The sequence below is a fragment of the Euprymna scolopes genome, chromosome 43 (genome assembly GCF_053919585.1).
Source record: "Euprymna scolopes isolate OS-2025 chromosome 43, ASM5391958v1, whole genome shotgun sequence".
Taxonomy (NCBI): Eukaryota; Metazoa; Mollusca; class Cephalopoda; order Sepiida; family Sepiolidae; genus Euprymna; species Euprymna scolopes.
Window position 1 is genome coordinate 59980313 of NC_136524.1, and position 16588 is coordinate 59996900.

Consider the following 16588-nt stretch of genomic DNA (forward strand, 5'->3'; position numbering starts at 1 on the left):
GAACGATAAAACCGTCGCCCTAGATAAGACAATATGATTACAATTCCGTTCGATGAAACCCCGTTTTCTTTTTTATTTATTATTTATTCATTTTATTTTTTTCTACTACTTGGTCAGTTGTGTACAAATCACAAGAGCGATAGGAGCCTTCTATCATGTCTGAAAGTGACACAATGGTCAACAAGCGAGATCGGAGATGCGTCGCTGTACAACTCATGCTCTCTACCGATCCAAGTAATGACAACACGACCATTGCCAGCACCCTCAAAATGTGAATCCAGACGGTTCAACACTTAAGGGCACAGCTCAACGACATTTCCGGCCACGGTTATGGTCTTTCCTGAAAAAAAAAAACTTTCACCTAACCATTTATGGTAAAAAATTAATCTTTTTTTTTTGCGGGGGGGGGGGGAATAACTTTTATTGATTAAAAAAAATTTCAAAAAATAATAAAAGTAAATAAACGAACAAAATGCAATTTTTCTTGAGGAATGTGTTCCATTTTAACAAACTGAGCCACCGCAACGCGTGGCCGGGTACAGCTAGTATATATATATATATATATATATATATATATATATATATATATATATATATATATCAAGTGAGCGTCACATCATGCTATCTCACATCTTCGAAGTCGGTTTGAAAGTCAACACCAAAGTGTACCTGAATGTACTGATGAGTGTGGTGGCCGCTGGCAGATCCTAGTTATGGCAGCAGGACTCGGTACCGGCTCACAAGTCGAAAGAGACCCAGGTTTGGCTTCAGGAGTGCTGCGACTTTACACTCTTCTCTCACATGCCTCCTCATCGAGAACATCACTAACATACATAACCTCCCACAACATCAATGCCAACCTGATCGCCGCCATCCGCCGGTTCTCTGTGGAAAAGGTATGCTCTCAGTTCCAGACCTGTATCTAGGCGGTGATTGAGGCTGGAGGCGGCCACATTAAACACATGTCAGCTCTACTACATAGTCAAGTTACCTGGATTTTGTTTTTAGTTTTAAAATAAAGCTCTAGTTTTGTTTTTTGTTTTTTTAGAGCGACAAATTTATCATTCTACTTTAACTCCCTTCTATATATTCATTTTGTCAAACAATAAATTCTTAACTCGAATATGTGTGTTTATATTTTGATTTTCAGAATTTAACTTTAACCACTAAACTTATATGTGTGTGTGCGTGTGTGTGGCTGTGTGTGTGTGTGTGCATGTGTGTGTGTCTGTCTGTCTGTCTGTCAGAGTTTCTGCGAAAAATATGCTTATTCAATTATATTTCACCTTTTATTCATACCAATCCTTTTATTTATGAAACTCGATGTATGTTTAGTATAACTACAGACCACATGCAAAAATTGACAAAAAGTAAAAATCAAAGGCGGTTAACCACCAGACGAAGTTCAGAAGAATAGTATATATATATATATACATACCAACTGTACCCGGCCACGCGTTGCTGTGACTCAGTTTGTTAAAATGGAACATATTCCTCAAGAAAAATTGCATTTTGTTCGTTTATTTACTTTTATTATTTTTTGCAATTTTTTTAATCAATAAAAGTTATTTTTCCCAAAAAAAAAAAAGATTAATTTTTTACCATAAATGGTTAGGTGAAAGTTTTTTTTCCGGAAAACTTGCACTTTTTTTTTAAAGAAATTTGGTAGTAAAGGTTTCTCTTTTAAAACGGAATTTTTATTATAAAAAAAAAACAGATGAATGCTTTACATGAACACTGTAAATAGTTATGTGAAAGTAAAGAAAAGTTTGATTCTTTTTTTCATGAGAATGTACAAATTATTTTTTTTAACAGATGTTCAGAAAATAAACAGAAAAATACTTCCATCATTAATTATGCAGAAAAATAAATAAAATGTTGATTTAGTGTTTCAACATTATGCTTATAAATTACGATAAAACTTGCTGAGTATGGGCTGTTTTATGGTTGTTGTAAAAATGGAACGGAAACTTAAATTTCACTCCGTTTTAATCTTTCTTAATTTTTTAATTGTGCCCCCCAAACGAATATAATCAAAACAGTAAAATTCAACAATTGTACTTTATGTATAGAAAATACAAAATATTAAAAAAAAAAAAAAAAAAAAAGTTAATAACGAAAGGGAAATAATTCCATTTTTAAACGAAAAAGTCAGTTTGGTATATCTTTTTGTTATTTTTTACATAAGTCCAGCTTAGCATTCACATTGGAAATGTCGACATTTATAGGTTGTCGGTACGTTTACAACGAATAAACACTCCAATCTAGTAGATGTATCAGAATTTTTGTAGGAATTTTTGACACCCCTATCACGAAACTGCGAATAAAATATAAAAAACTCGTAATTTCTCTTTTAAAAGTGGGTTGTTTATTTTCTTTATGGATTATACTTCCAAAATAAACTATTAAAGTTGTTTTAAAAGTAATAGAAATAATTTTTTTATTTTTTAAAAAACATTAATGAATTTTACGAACTCAATATTTTTCAATTTTTAAACTTTATAAATCTATCAAAATTTTTCCATTGATTCTATTTTTACGATATTTTCAGGATCAATGTGAAATTTTATGCTCTTTCCAATAAACCGAATATAATATTTTAGACAAACGTTTTTTTTTTACATTCGCGCCCCCCCCCATTTTCAAGTGTCTATTAAAAAGTAAATAATTAATTTACACACCAAAGTTTTATATATCACAAATTGAAGAGAAAAGGTCAATAAATAATATATTCAAATTTAAAACAAAAAAAGTAGTGTTTTTTAGAAATTTACCTGTAAAGTTCGAAGTTTTTTTTTAAAAACAACATTGTTTTTTCTTTTATTTTTTTTAATGAAACGTTGGTCCTTGCTCCTTTAATTGAAAAAAAATTAGGGCTAGAATTACATTTTTCGAGTAGTTATAAGCTTGGAAAGACAGGGGGTCGAATAATTCACGCCTCCCATTTTGAAATGTCTATTAAAAAGTAAATAATTAATTTACTCACCAAAGTGTTATATATCAGAAATTGAAGAGAAAAGGTCAATAAATAATATATTCAAATTTTAAACAAAAAAAGTAGTGTTTTTTAGAAATTTACCTGTAAAGTCCGAAGTTTAAAACCTTTTTTTTTAAACACGTTGTTTGTTTGTTTTTTTTGTTTTTGTTTTTGTTTTAATGAAACCTTGGTCCTTGCTCCTTTAATTGAAAAATAAAATTAGAGCTTGAGTTACATTTTTTGAGGAGTTATAAGCTCGGAAAGACGGGGTGGAATTATTCACTATTTTTCACAAAATTTCTCATACACCTACCAATCTACCCATGTTAGAACGGCTTTCGGAATAGACACCCCTAACCTTGCCAGCATACCCGAAAAGCTATAAAAGTTCACGTGTCGAATGTGAACGATGAGTTGGACGTAATGTAAAAATGTATCGAATTTAAAATGGAACGAAATTCAAATTTCCGTTCCATTTTTACAACAACCGTAAAGCAGAGCATTCTATGCAAATTTTACATAACTTACTGTATTAATGCTTTTTTTTAAGCAAAAAAAAAAAATATTTATGTTTGGCTATAAATTCCTAAACTCATTTCACCCTAAATAATTTAGGTGACTGAAATAGGAATCTAATTGAATCTTTTATTTCCTGATAGTATTGGAGAAATTTATTTTTCTTCGAATTCATTAATACGGACTTAGGGGCTTTTTTCGGAATGTTCCTGTAAAAATTATTTTTTTGTTGTTACAAATTACGATGCTTTATTTATAGAAAAAAAGCAAAAATAATTTCTTGCGTTTTTTATTTACTAATGAAAACCATAACTTTAGTAAAGGTATTTTTTGTTTAAACAAAATAAAACATTTTCACTAAGAGTTAAGTAAAAATAATTAGTTCATTATATTCTGCGATCATTATTTGATAAATACTGAAATTTTTATTAAAATCGGTTAATTTCCTGATTTTTAGTGAATTTTTAAGTAAAGGGAAGGGTCAAAATGTTTATACGCTTTGAGCGTCGGCATTCATTGTCTGTTCCTACCATTTTTCGATGAATATTTGATAGCAAAGCGACCACGTGCGGTTAATTTAAATTAAGTTTCAATCACACGGTTGCATTATAAATAATCATGTGATTAAACCCATTGAAAATTTACCGATATTGTAAACACATTATGTTTACATTAAGCCTGTGAGACAAAAATATCCTTTTCTGACATTTAAAAAAAAACCGCGAGGTCAGGAGAAAGAAATGTCCAGAAAATCGCTAGATTTTTAACTTTTATCATCTGAAATTTTCAAAAATCGCTAATTTACCCCCCCCCAAAAAAAAAAAACTCCATATTTTAACTTCCTACACTAAAAAAAATATAAATATAGTATATTCATGTTCCGTGTTTTCTTACTATATGTTTCTGGAATTATATTGAAGCGGTTAGCTCCCCAGAAGGCTTATATATTTTATCAGCTAGTTTTACCTGTTTTTTTTTCAGAGAGGGTATTTTTTTTTGCAAGAAACAAATCATAAACTCAAACTTTTTATAATAAAAGTTAAATTGAAATATACTGCAAATTAAACATCACAATAATGGTGCAACATATTTTGAAATTAGAAAAATAAAAAAAACAAAAAACTTTGTTTTAGCATGTTAAAAGTATTTACGTTGGTGGATAATTAAATTCTACTGCATTGGTATAAGTTTTGTTTTTGTTTTTATTTTTTTGCTGTTGTTTCTTGTTTTTTACAATTTTCGATTAAATACTTATAAATTAAGCGGGATTGCTTAGATCATATTTTAAAATAAACTTCGGAGGTTGGAATATCCCCCCAACGAAAATGTACTTGGAAAAATCGATTTTATAGCGAGATTTAAGAATGGTTAGCCGAAAAAAAGGTGAAAAACAAAACAAATAATCAATAAATAATTGTTACCAAAGGCAATAAATGCTACTTTTTTTTTACTGACATGAATGAGTTTATTTTATGTTTTAAATTATTTTCAAGCGCTTTTCTTTATTTTTTAATCTAAAATTGTGGGTGTGTGGGTGCGAAATATCTCCAGATTTTCTAGAATTTCCCGCTAGATTGTAAACGAAATCTCCAGATCTATCAGGAAAACCGCTAAATTGGAAACACTGGTCACGTGACAGGAAGCGGTAATAAATAATTGTCCCATAATAAAAGAATGGCCCATCGGTACAAAGAAAAACACCTATTTATCATAGAAAAATTAAGTAAAATGATATAATTAAAAAGAAATATAAAAAAACACACATGGATATAGTAAACATATTATACCAAAACGTGGAAGCCATCCGTCCAGTGGTTTTTAGATTATTAATTGCGAATGAGCCAAGAGTTACATTTTTATATAGAGATATATATATAGATATATATGTGTGTGTGTGTGTGTGTGTGTGTGTGTGTGTGTGTGTGTGTGTAATATTAAAGAATTTTTTAAGTTATTTGATCGATAAGTCGTTGGTTACTAACTGTCCGTTTTAGTTTTAGATTCAAAGAATTCCAAAATACACGTTTCCATTATCGATGTCTTTTTGTCAACAATGTTTTGGTACTTTGGCCATTTCGACCAACATCTGGTATCTAATTATCGACCGTAGTTTACATTTGAATATCGGAAGGAATTCTTGAATTCTGTAAACTTTGATAAGTACACTTTTTTTTTATTTTATTTATTTATCTGTTCTTTTTTTTTTTTTTTTCATTCAACGTTAAAAATCCTGGGTGGCCATGTTGTGGTTCCGTCGGGTCATCTGGAAATACTCATCATCTATTTTTTTTTCCACAATTCTTGGCACTTCTCAATTATGAAGAAGGCATCTGTAAGATTTTTAATTCTGTTATTTATATGAAAATTTCTAAACAAAAAAAAATGTCTTCTCCAAGACTGTTTTCTTTTTTGTTTTTTTTGTTTTTATCCAATTTTACCCCCCACTCCCAAGCAAAGACATATTGCTACTTGGAACATAAAGGGGATACTATTTACGATCTAACAGGGGAATTTGGAGTGTCGTCCAACTTTATTCAGCCAGTGAAGCAGAAAACAGGGAGGCAATTCCAATGTCTAGCAGTTCGAAGGAAGAAACGTTTTTAGTAGAAAGCTTTCCAGCATCTAGGGCTCTCAACAGTGAAAGGGTGTGATTTTGCTGCTTGTTGGGTTAGTCCGGAATATATACATCTATTGGGCTCAAGTACTGAGTTCATCCAAGCACATTCCCTTAAAATACAATCACATGGATGTGACATTGGGATGATGGTATAGGGCTTGGAGCTTGGCTGACACTGCGGCATCTATTAAATTTTAGACCTTTTGGGACCCTGTCGAAAAATGAGAAATACCTTTTCTTATTTTTCGTTTTATTAGACTGGATTAGTGTTCTTGAGAGTTGAAGAAATATACACAATTATGCGTTATTAGCTCTAAATACCTGGCGTTGCCCGGCAGTGTTTTACTTGCATTTATTTTTTCAAATAATGTACTATTTTTTGTTTTCTAAAATATTTCTGTTCTAAATAAATGCATGTAGGAAAACAGAATTACGTTCATTTTTTTTTTTTAAATTGTGTCCGTATGGAAATATTTTTTTTAAATTGTGTCCGTATGGAAATATTTTTTTTAAAATTGTGTCCGTATGGAAATAATTTAATTTTTTTTTTTTAATTGTGTCCGTATGGAAATAATTTTTTTTAAATTGTGTCCGTATGGAAATAATTTAATTTTTTTTTTAATTGTGTCCGTATGGAAATATTTTTTTTTAAATTGTGTCGGTATGGAAATAATTTAATTTTTTTTTTAAATTGTGTCCGTATGGAAATAATTTTTTTTAAATTGTGTCCGTATGGAAATAATTTAATTTTTTTTTAAATTGTGTTCGTATGGAAATAATTTAATTTTTTTTTTTAAATTGTGTCCGTATGGAAATAATTTTTTTTAAATTATGTCCGTATGGAAATAATTTTTTTTAAATTGTGTCCGTATGGAAATAATTTTTTTAAATTGTGTCCGTATGGAAATAATTTTTTTTAAATTGTGTCCGTATGGAAATAATTTTTTTTTAATTGTGTCCGTATGGAAATAATTTTTTTTTTTTTAAATTGTGTCCGTATGGAAATAATTTTTTTTAAATTGTGTCCGTATGGAAATAATTTTTTTTTAATTGTGTCCGTATGGAAATAATTTTATTTATTTTTTTAAATAGTGTCCGTATGGAAATAGTTTAATTTTTTTTTAAATTGTGTCCGTATGGAAATAATTCCGTCACTGCAAAAGTATTTTCTGTTTCCAGAAAATACTTTTACAGTGACGGAATTATTTCATAAATACGGAAATAATAAATGACGGAAATAAGTCGAATTACATTTTATTGTTCCTAACAACAAGTTGAAACGATCTACCGAAAGAATTGAGAAATCAGAATTAAATACGGATTTTGTAGAAAAGAAAAATTTTGATGACAAAAAATGATGTGGAGACTGGCTTTACTTTGCATAGTAAACTAGCAGGAAGCCCAGCGTTGCCCGGTTATTAAATACGCGTAATTATGATATTTGAATTCATGCATATTTTTATTTATTATTTAGAACATACTGTATTGATAATTATCCAATATATAGTGATGTTTTCGAAAGTTATTTTAAAAAATATGACTTGGGACCCATCTGTTAGAATCGAAAATAGAACGGTTAGCGATCGAACCTTAGTTTAAATTATCGTCCTAGCTACCGACAGATGGTCGACTGTTTTGTTTTCAATTTTGACTCCTTAGCAGCAATTTTTTCCTGCTAAAAACCAAATAGAAAGTGTGCTACATGTTCAAATAAATTATATATAAATATATAAATACATTATATGTAAATATATAAATACATTATATATAAATATATAAATACATTATATAAATATATAAATACATTATATATAAATATATAAATACATTATATAAATATATAAATACATTATATGTTAATATATAAATACATTATATGTAAATATATAAATACATTATATATTCAATTTCAAGTCTGTAAACCAAATATTCAGAGAGGAGTCTTGCAGAAACTTTTTCCCACACACCGATAAGGTTAGTTTATATATATATATATATATATATATATATATATATATATATATATATATATATATATATATATATATATATATATATCCATGATAGAGTATAATAAGAGGCTCGTTTCAATAATTTTTAAATAGAAAAAGTAGGCTTTTAATATCAATGTGATGACGGGAAAGAAACTCAGCTGATATATATATATATATATATATATATATATATATATATATATATATATATATATATATATATATATACTTCATTTACTCACATAAAATTAATATACGAAAGTATAGATTTATGCGTAAACTTTAAGTATTTACTTCAAAAGTGCTCAATACGTAGGTAGAGCTAGTTAGTAAGATATAAAATATATATGGCGATTAAGCTACACTGAATATTCCGCGTTTCATCCACTCTAGTATTCTTCAGGTTTATACGTTTCCTCTGCTCACGTATATATATTATTCTAATACCTACAGACATTATAAAATTATTATTTTAATACCTACAGACACTAGTGTTTCATCCTGCCGGGAATCATCAGTGTAAGGTGACACGATTACTACCGGCCGGGAGATTCAAACCTGATCACGAAGCCATCTCTGACTCCACTTGCAAGGAACAAACCCCACGACCAATTTTCAGCCGCGAGAAATATCGTTGAAATTTTAACATTTATTATTTAAATGTCGTAACATCCGGCTATAGTGATCTAATGTTTATAACATCATGATCTATGCATACGAGCTTAGGTGACCGACTTTCTATTTCAACTTTAAAGTGTTCAACAATAAGCATCAAGTTTCTTAAAGGGACACACACACACACATACACACACACACACACACACACCATATATATATATATATATATATATATATATATATATATATATATATATATATATATATATATATTACTGGTTTTTTATCCCTTTTTACAATTAGGGCCCATTTGACTGGGAACAGACTTCTCTTTGAGCTACTGCACTGCCCGGAAGAAAAAAAAAACAATTTTCATTATTTCAGCTTTTTTTGAAGGCTTTCCAATCGGATTATATGCATCCTTACGCTGGACTTATTTTGGACTCTATTCTCTCTCAAAAACTATTTTGCATTTCGGATTAATTTGAGAGGATTTTCATGCCAGCTGAAATATTATACGCGGTTTGTTTTTATATATATTTTTTTTACATATCCAACATTTTTTCACTTTTTTTATTTGGCAATTTATAACTACAATAAATTGCGGTTTCACTTAATGCCTTAACTAGCAAATTCTAGCATTGCTACAAATATAATTTGCTGATTTCTTCATGTCATTTGATGAGAAGAATAACAAGAATAGCATTCATTGAAACTCTGCGCAATAAGGACTTTGTAAATTGTGTTTTTTTTTTTTTAGTATTCAGTCGAATAATACATTTTGATTGTAAAGTTCAACTTACAGTTTTAATTTTCTTTCTCTTATATATATATATATATATATATATATATATATATATATATATATATATATATATATATATATATATATATAATAAATGTCTCGGCAATAGAGTGAAAAGCATATCTTATTTTTCTTTTATTAATATTATTGGAATTTTCCCCCTTTTTTCCCTTGTACACATTTTTGTGAATTATTCCATGGATTTCTGCCTTTGAATTATTTTGGACCATCTTCCAATTACACGATTTCCTTGGATTTTACTTTTGCAAATGGAAATTCAATTAACTTTCTTGAAGTTATATATTTGGATCTTTCCGTCACTGGATTATTTATCTTCCACCAGACTATCCATTCACGTGTAATCACCTTTTTCTTCGCCATATTCCCTCTGCTTCACTTTTTTGTTATCAATATGCATGCAAAATACGATCCTGCATTTTGCTAAATCTTATCTTCTGATGAGAAGGAAAGTATTTCTTCGAAACTCCGCGGATTAAGGACTTTCCACTTATCAAGTGTTTCGTTTTCAGATTAAATATGTTTTTAACTCATTTCAAAGTGTTTTTAAACATGTTTTATTAACTATTTGCTCGTATATATATATATATATATATATATATATATATATATATATATATATATATATATATATACGTTTTATTTTTTATTACCGTATCTTTCTGTTAAGTTACATTATTATTCCCAAACAATAATGTAACTTAACAGAAAGATACGGTAATAAAAAATAAAACGCATATTTGCTCTACAACAGTATTGAGCACTTTCTTCAGTTTTTATATATATATATATATATATATATATATATATATATATATATATATATATATATATATATATATATAAAGAGAGAGAGAGAGAGAGAGACTAACACATTCCGTAACTTACATTCCGTTTAATGAGCTGAGAATAAAGCGAACAATTAGCACGCATGAATCATTCCAAAATATGTGATGAGCTTATAAAACACAAAGTTTTAATTTTTGTACTAATTCTTTTTTTTAATAATGAGTTTTAACCCAACGTTTCGGCCGATGTAACTTCCGACCTTCTTCATAAAGAAAATAACGTTTAGGATTTTTCAGGTGAGCTTATAAAGCGGAAAGTTTTCATTTTTGTATTAATTCTTATTTTTTTATGATGAGTTTTCATATGTAATATGTGTTATTTAGATACTTCGGGCTACTATTCTCATCTTGAGTTCTATTTTAACCCAACGTTTCGGCCGATGTAACCTCATAAGGAAAATAATGTTTAGGACTTTTCCGATGAGTTTTGATAATATCTGTTATGTGAATTACTCGGACTACTATTATTCGGTGAATAAAATGTGCAGTTGTTCATATTCAACATAAATACCCGCGGCTAACTCTATAAGCAACAAAGTCCCACCTCTTCACTGTTGGAGTCTCTAGATTCGGAAAGCGTTCTACTCTAGTTTATTCCCACAAACTGCTAGACTTTAGAATTCGTTCCTGATCTCTTGCATCCCTGACTATACGAACTTGCAGAAGTTTAAATGTAATGTGAACAAGCATCTCGCTATGCAACTCCCTACTTAGTGCCCGTATAGACATAGTTCCAAATAGTAGTCCCTTACGTCCGAGTGGCAATGTGCCTTGTTTGGGGTGAATTTTTTTTTTTTTTTTTTTTTTTTTTGAAGAACTACAAGCAATTTCGGCACGTCGTTTGGCTAAAAAGCAAAATAAGCTGTTATGAAAGGTGAGAAGGTGTGCTTAGAGAAAGCTTGGAATTGATTTCGATTTGTGACAAATTTATAGGAATTTTGGCGTGTGACACACATACTTTAGCCTATTATCATCGTCTGGTATCTGTTCTGATGATCTGTTCGGATTATTTTAAAATTGGTCCAGATTTTTTTTTAAGATCATTTTAGAATTTTGTAGCGATATATTAGTCTATATTATTTAATTGGAATTCATTGGGATGAGTATTATTTATTAATTTTTATTTATTGCGGACTATTATCCGCATCTTTTTCTTAGTTGTTTCACAATGTTTCAGCCAATTATTCCTCTGGCCTTCGTCAGGTGGTAACTGCGACGGATAGGAACTCTGAATCTCCTAACTTCATTCACTGCAATTACTGCCTTCCGTAGTTGTTGCCGTCTCACCAGATGACATGATTCCATTTCCGTTTGATGCAAAACCGGTTTTCTTTTTTGTTGCAGACCATCTACTATATGGTCACTTGTGTACAAATCCCAAGAGGGATAGAGGCCTTCTATCATGAAAGTGACACACTGTTCAATGAGCGAGATCGGAGATATGCCGTTGTGTAATTCAGCCTCTTTACCAATCCAAGTTAAGACAACAGGACCATTTCCAGCACCTTCAAAATGCAAATCCGGGCGGTTCAACGCTTGAGGGTACAGCTCAATGAATTTTCCGACCACAGTTATGGTTTTTGGTTTGGTTTCAAGTGAGGGTCATATCATGCCACCTTACATCTTCGAAGTTGGCTGGAAAGTCAGCATCAAAGTGTACCTGGATGTATTGAGAAGCGTGGTGATCCCTGGTGTAATTAGGTGGCCGCTGGCAAACCCTGAGTGTTACAACAGGACTCGGCGCTGACCCACAGGTCTAAAAAGACTCAGGCTTGGCTTCAGAAATAGTGGTACCCTTCTCTCACTGGCCCCCATCCCTCTCCAATTTAAACCGCTGGACTATTTCGTTTAGTGATACGACGAGAACATCACCAACATGACCTCCCACAACACCAAAGTGAACCTGATCGTTGTAAATATTGTAAATGGTTTTGCCTGCTGCTCACTTAGCGTAAACCAAAGCTCTTTGTAAATAAACAAACAAATCGAGAATGGTAAAAGTAGGCATCAAATTATACCATTTTATACAGAACAGATACTACCCTTGGATCCTAGCCAGAAGACCACAAAGATATCTTTTAGTCTCACGTACAGTCTAAAAGCGAAATCATTTTTTTTTTTTTTTTTCATTTTTTTTATTTTACATTGCGTCTTCGGTGATCGGGAGATCCTATTTATTAAAAAGGAGGACAGAATGTGATAACATACTTATTAACATTAAATTAGAATATCTATATACTAATTTAATGTTCGTAGTATGTTATCACATTCTATCCTCCTTTTTAATATATAGGATCTCCCGATCGAATAACTTAGAATTTGAAAACCGTGATACACGTACATATGTATGTTAAAGGAACTACAGTATTAATTTATAGATTCTTACAGATATATCTTGCGCCTCGGCGTTGTGGAGATTTTTCCTTCAGTGCCCAACTTATTAAACCATTTTTGTAATGGCATATGATGCTGGTTCTGTGTCATTCTAAGAGGTCCACTGAAAAGGAGTTAGTTTATTGCTAATCGCCTGAAGCGCCCCCACCGATGAATGCCGACGGGTTTGCCTAGGCATCTTTCGCGGAGTCAGAGTGCTCCCCCTTCAGAGGTGCTGACGTTTTTATGCCACTTTCCGACCCTTGTGTCGTACTTCTTGCTATGGGAGAGAAATAAACACTATCAATCCATTGCTTTGCATGAACAGTATTTTTTCCCATCAGAAAGTAATGCATTATGAATAAAAAAAATTTAATTCAAATATTTTCTTTTTTTTAATTTGCAACAGTAGCTTCAATTACTGTAATTTGTAAACGAATAATCTGATTGGCCTCAAATTTTGACATGTGCCATTTGAAGGTCAGTACTATATAAAAGTTATATGGTTATTTCATATGTAGCTTCACAATATATATTGCTTTATTTACAATGTATATCTTTTATTCGTTTAATTAGTTAAATCACTTTCCTTCGAGCACCTTCTCCCTATATTAATAAGTTTATTGTGGCAATTTCGCGTGTTTCTGATCATGTCTGTTTTCCTCGCTTCTTCGTCATTATTTATTTTTTATTTGTTACCACTTGTAGGGCTACCCGACCATGCCCAGGACCATAAAACAAGATAGAAGAATATAATTTCGATTGTCCTGAATACTGTTCTCATTTTGAGTGTTATTTTCACATCGTTTCGATCGATGGAACGAATTTTTTTCCAGGTGTATTTTGTCGAACTCGAGAATCTTCCTGTCTGTAAGGATCCGTGGCGTAGTGGATAAATTAGTTGGTGAAATTCGATTTTAAATTTACACTTTTCAGGTGGTTGAAGGTCCAATCCTCAATCTTCGACACTCAAAATACAACTGCGAATTACTTAGGATTTTCTACCCAGTCGTGGCTGCTACCCCCGTGAATGATATAAGGGATCCCATTCGAAATTCCGTGCGAATTACAGAGTTCGAAGGAAAGATTTCCGAGTCCGACAGAAAGATTCCCGAGTTTGAGAAGACACACCTGAAGAAGGCCGGAGATTACATCGACCGAAGCGTTATAAAAATCACACTCAAGATGAGAACAGTAGTCTGAAGAATCCAAATAATACGAATACTCGATCCTTATCTCAAAAATTCAGAAACGTAGGCTAAAAGAGGTTAAAAAGTATGTACAAAATTTTTATATTAATACTTCTCTCTCTCTCTCTCTCTCTCTCTCTCTCTCTCTCTCTCTCTATCTATCTATCTATCTATCTATCTATCTATCTCTCTCTCTATCTATCTATCTATCTCGCTCTTTCTCTCTCTCTAACTATTTATCTTTGTTTCTTTCTCCCTCCTTCCTTTTTCAATGCCACCCCTTCTTTCTTCATCCATTTCTCTTTCTTGTACTAAAGAAAAGGTATCTTTTTTTTTCATTTGAGTCACAATTTATCAAAGGCAATAGCTACTTGAGGAATAGGGTTAACAAGGTGGATGGATTATCAATGGATTATCGATGGATTATCAATGGATTATCAATGGATTATCGATTGATTATCGACGAAGAATATTATGAGAAGATTGAAAATGATGAAGGAATGAACAACGTTTAACTTCTTATGAGGACGGTTTGTAGTGAGTATTTCTTGACACTGAATTTGAAGACGGCCATGTTTAGTCTGCAGGGAAGCAATATCGTGCAAATGTGATCAAAAATAGTTTACTTATGAAATCAAATCTGCCTATATTCATTTTGGTTTCTTCGTAAACAAATGAATTATTTTAATCATGTGTTAATAGTTGATTTAGAAAAAAAAAACAGTGAATTATTCAGTGTTCGAAATTCGGAGGGAAATTAGAAGCATTTAAACTGTCGAATAGAAAGACGTTTAAAATTCTTAGCAAATGTGAAATTAAATGATTAAAAGTTTTCGAAAATTATTTGAACAACAAATAATCTGCAAAGAAGGTGGGCTCTCTCTCTATCTTGCTAGAAAGTTACTTACGCCTGAAAGTATCCTATACCTCTACAAGGCCACCATTTGCCCATGTATGGATTATTGTTGTCACATTTGGGCTGGTGCATCTGCTACTACTCTCTCCCTCTTAGACAGGGTTCAGAAGAGAGTCCTCAACCTAATAGGTCCCGCAATATCAGCTAGGCCCCAACCTCTGTCGCATCGACGAAATGTTGCAACGCTATGCCTATTTTACAAGTACTTTAATGGTAGGTGCTCAGACAAACTACAAGCCCTTGTCCCTCCTTAACTTAAATACCCCCGTTAAACCCGAAAAGCAGCAAAGTCCCACCCCTATACAGTAGAGATCCCTGCGTGTAAGAAACCCTTTTACTTTAATGATTTGTGCCTTAGAACTGCTAGTCTTAGGAATTCCCTTTGGGGTTACTGTTTCCCTGACAGTACTGATATACAGAAGTTCAAGTGTAATGTAAACAGACATCTTGCTGCTCAACTCCCTACATAGTACCCCTACAAATTGTGTCCCAGATAGTAGCCCCATACATAAAAGTGGAACTGTGCCTTGTTCATCATAGTTTTATGAAGATTTTGTTCTGTTAATAATATATCATAAAGGTAGCTCTGATTTTACTTTTAATTTGGGATGTTTCTAACAAAAAATTCTGTCTCTGTACCCCCCTCTCTCTCTCTTTCTCTCTCTCTCTCTCTCTCTCTCTCTCTCTCTACCCATCTGTCTTAAAAATAAGTTAATTATTTAGTTAAATGCACTAATGATAGATTCTAATTTTTTCGTTAATATACCAGCAATTTTAATTTAATTTTTTTAATTAAAATAATTGGGTTTGTGTTACTATACACATAGATTCGAAAAAGTGGTCAAAAAAAAAACAAATATATAACAAGTAAATATTACCAAAGGCAAGATAAGTTACTCTTCTACCTATCTGGAAAAGTTTTTAGTGGTTTTACTCACTTTAAAACGTGTAATCGGTTCGAAAATCATACAGTGTTTATCGATAACTTTGAAAAGGACAAATGGTGGCGAACTCTTAGTTGAATACGTTAAGTTGGGGAAAATGAGTTCAAACTAAAAAATTATACAAAATACTGTAAGAAACTCACTCAATATATGTTAACGTGACATAGGCTGACATGTATTCTAACAGTATTTTGTATAAGTATTTAGTTTGAAAGATAGGTAGAAGAGTAACTTATCTTGCCTTTGATAACATTTATTTGTTATATATTTGTTTTTTGACAACTTTTTTCCAATTTATGTGTACAGTAATACAAACCCCAAATAATTAATAGTTGAAAAAAAATCACTTCACATTTAAAAGCATTTGCACTGCCAAATAGAAAGTCATTTAAAGTGGCGTTAAAAAAGTGGAAATCGCTCTAGACAAGGTATGAAGCTACTTGATGTAAAGCGTCAAAAACTACCGCTACTGCTACTGCTACTACTACTTTAAGGTCAAAAACTAGCCAACGATAAGTGTTAGATGGATATAATTCGATCCAGAAAACAGCAATTCTCCTTCCTTTGTCAGCTATATCACTCATGGGATGCGAGGACTAAAAGAGGTTGTTGAAAGTAAACCCATGCCCCCCCCCCTTTCTATTCTCCTTAATTCTTATTTAATTAAAAGATTTAACCTTTTGGAAGATATTTACATCCAATCATTTTATAAATAAAGATTAAAGCAAGATTCGTATTTAGCTAGCTCCCCACGTGGGGAGTAGAGACGGGG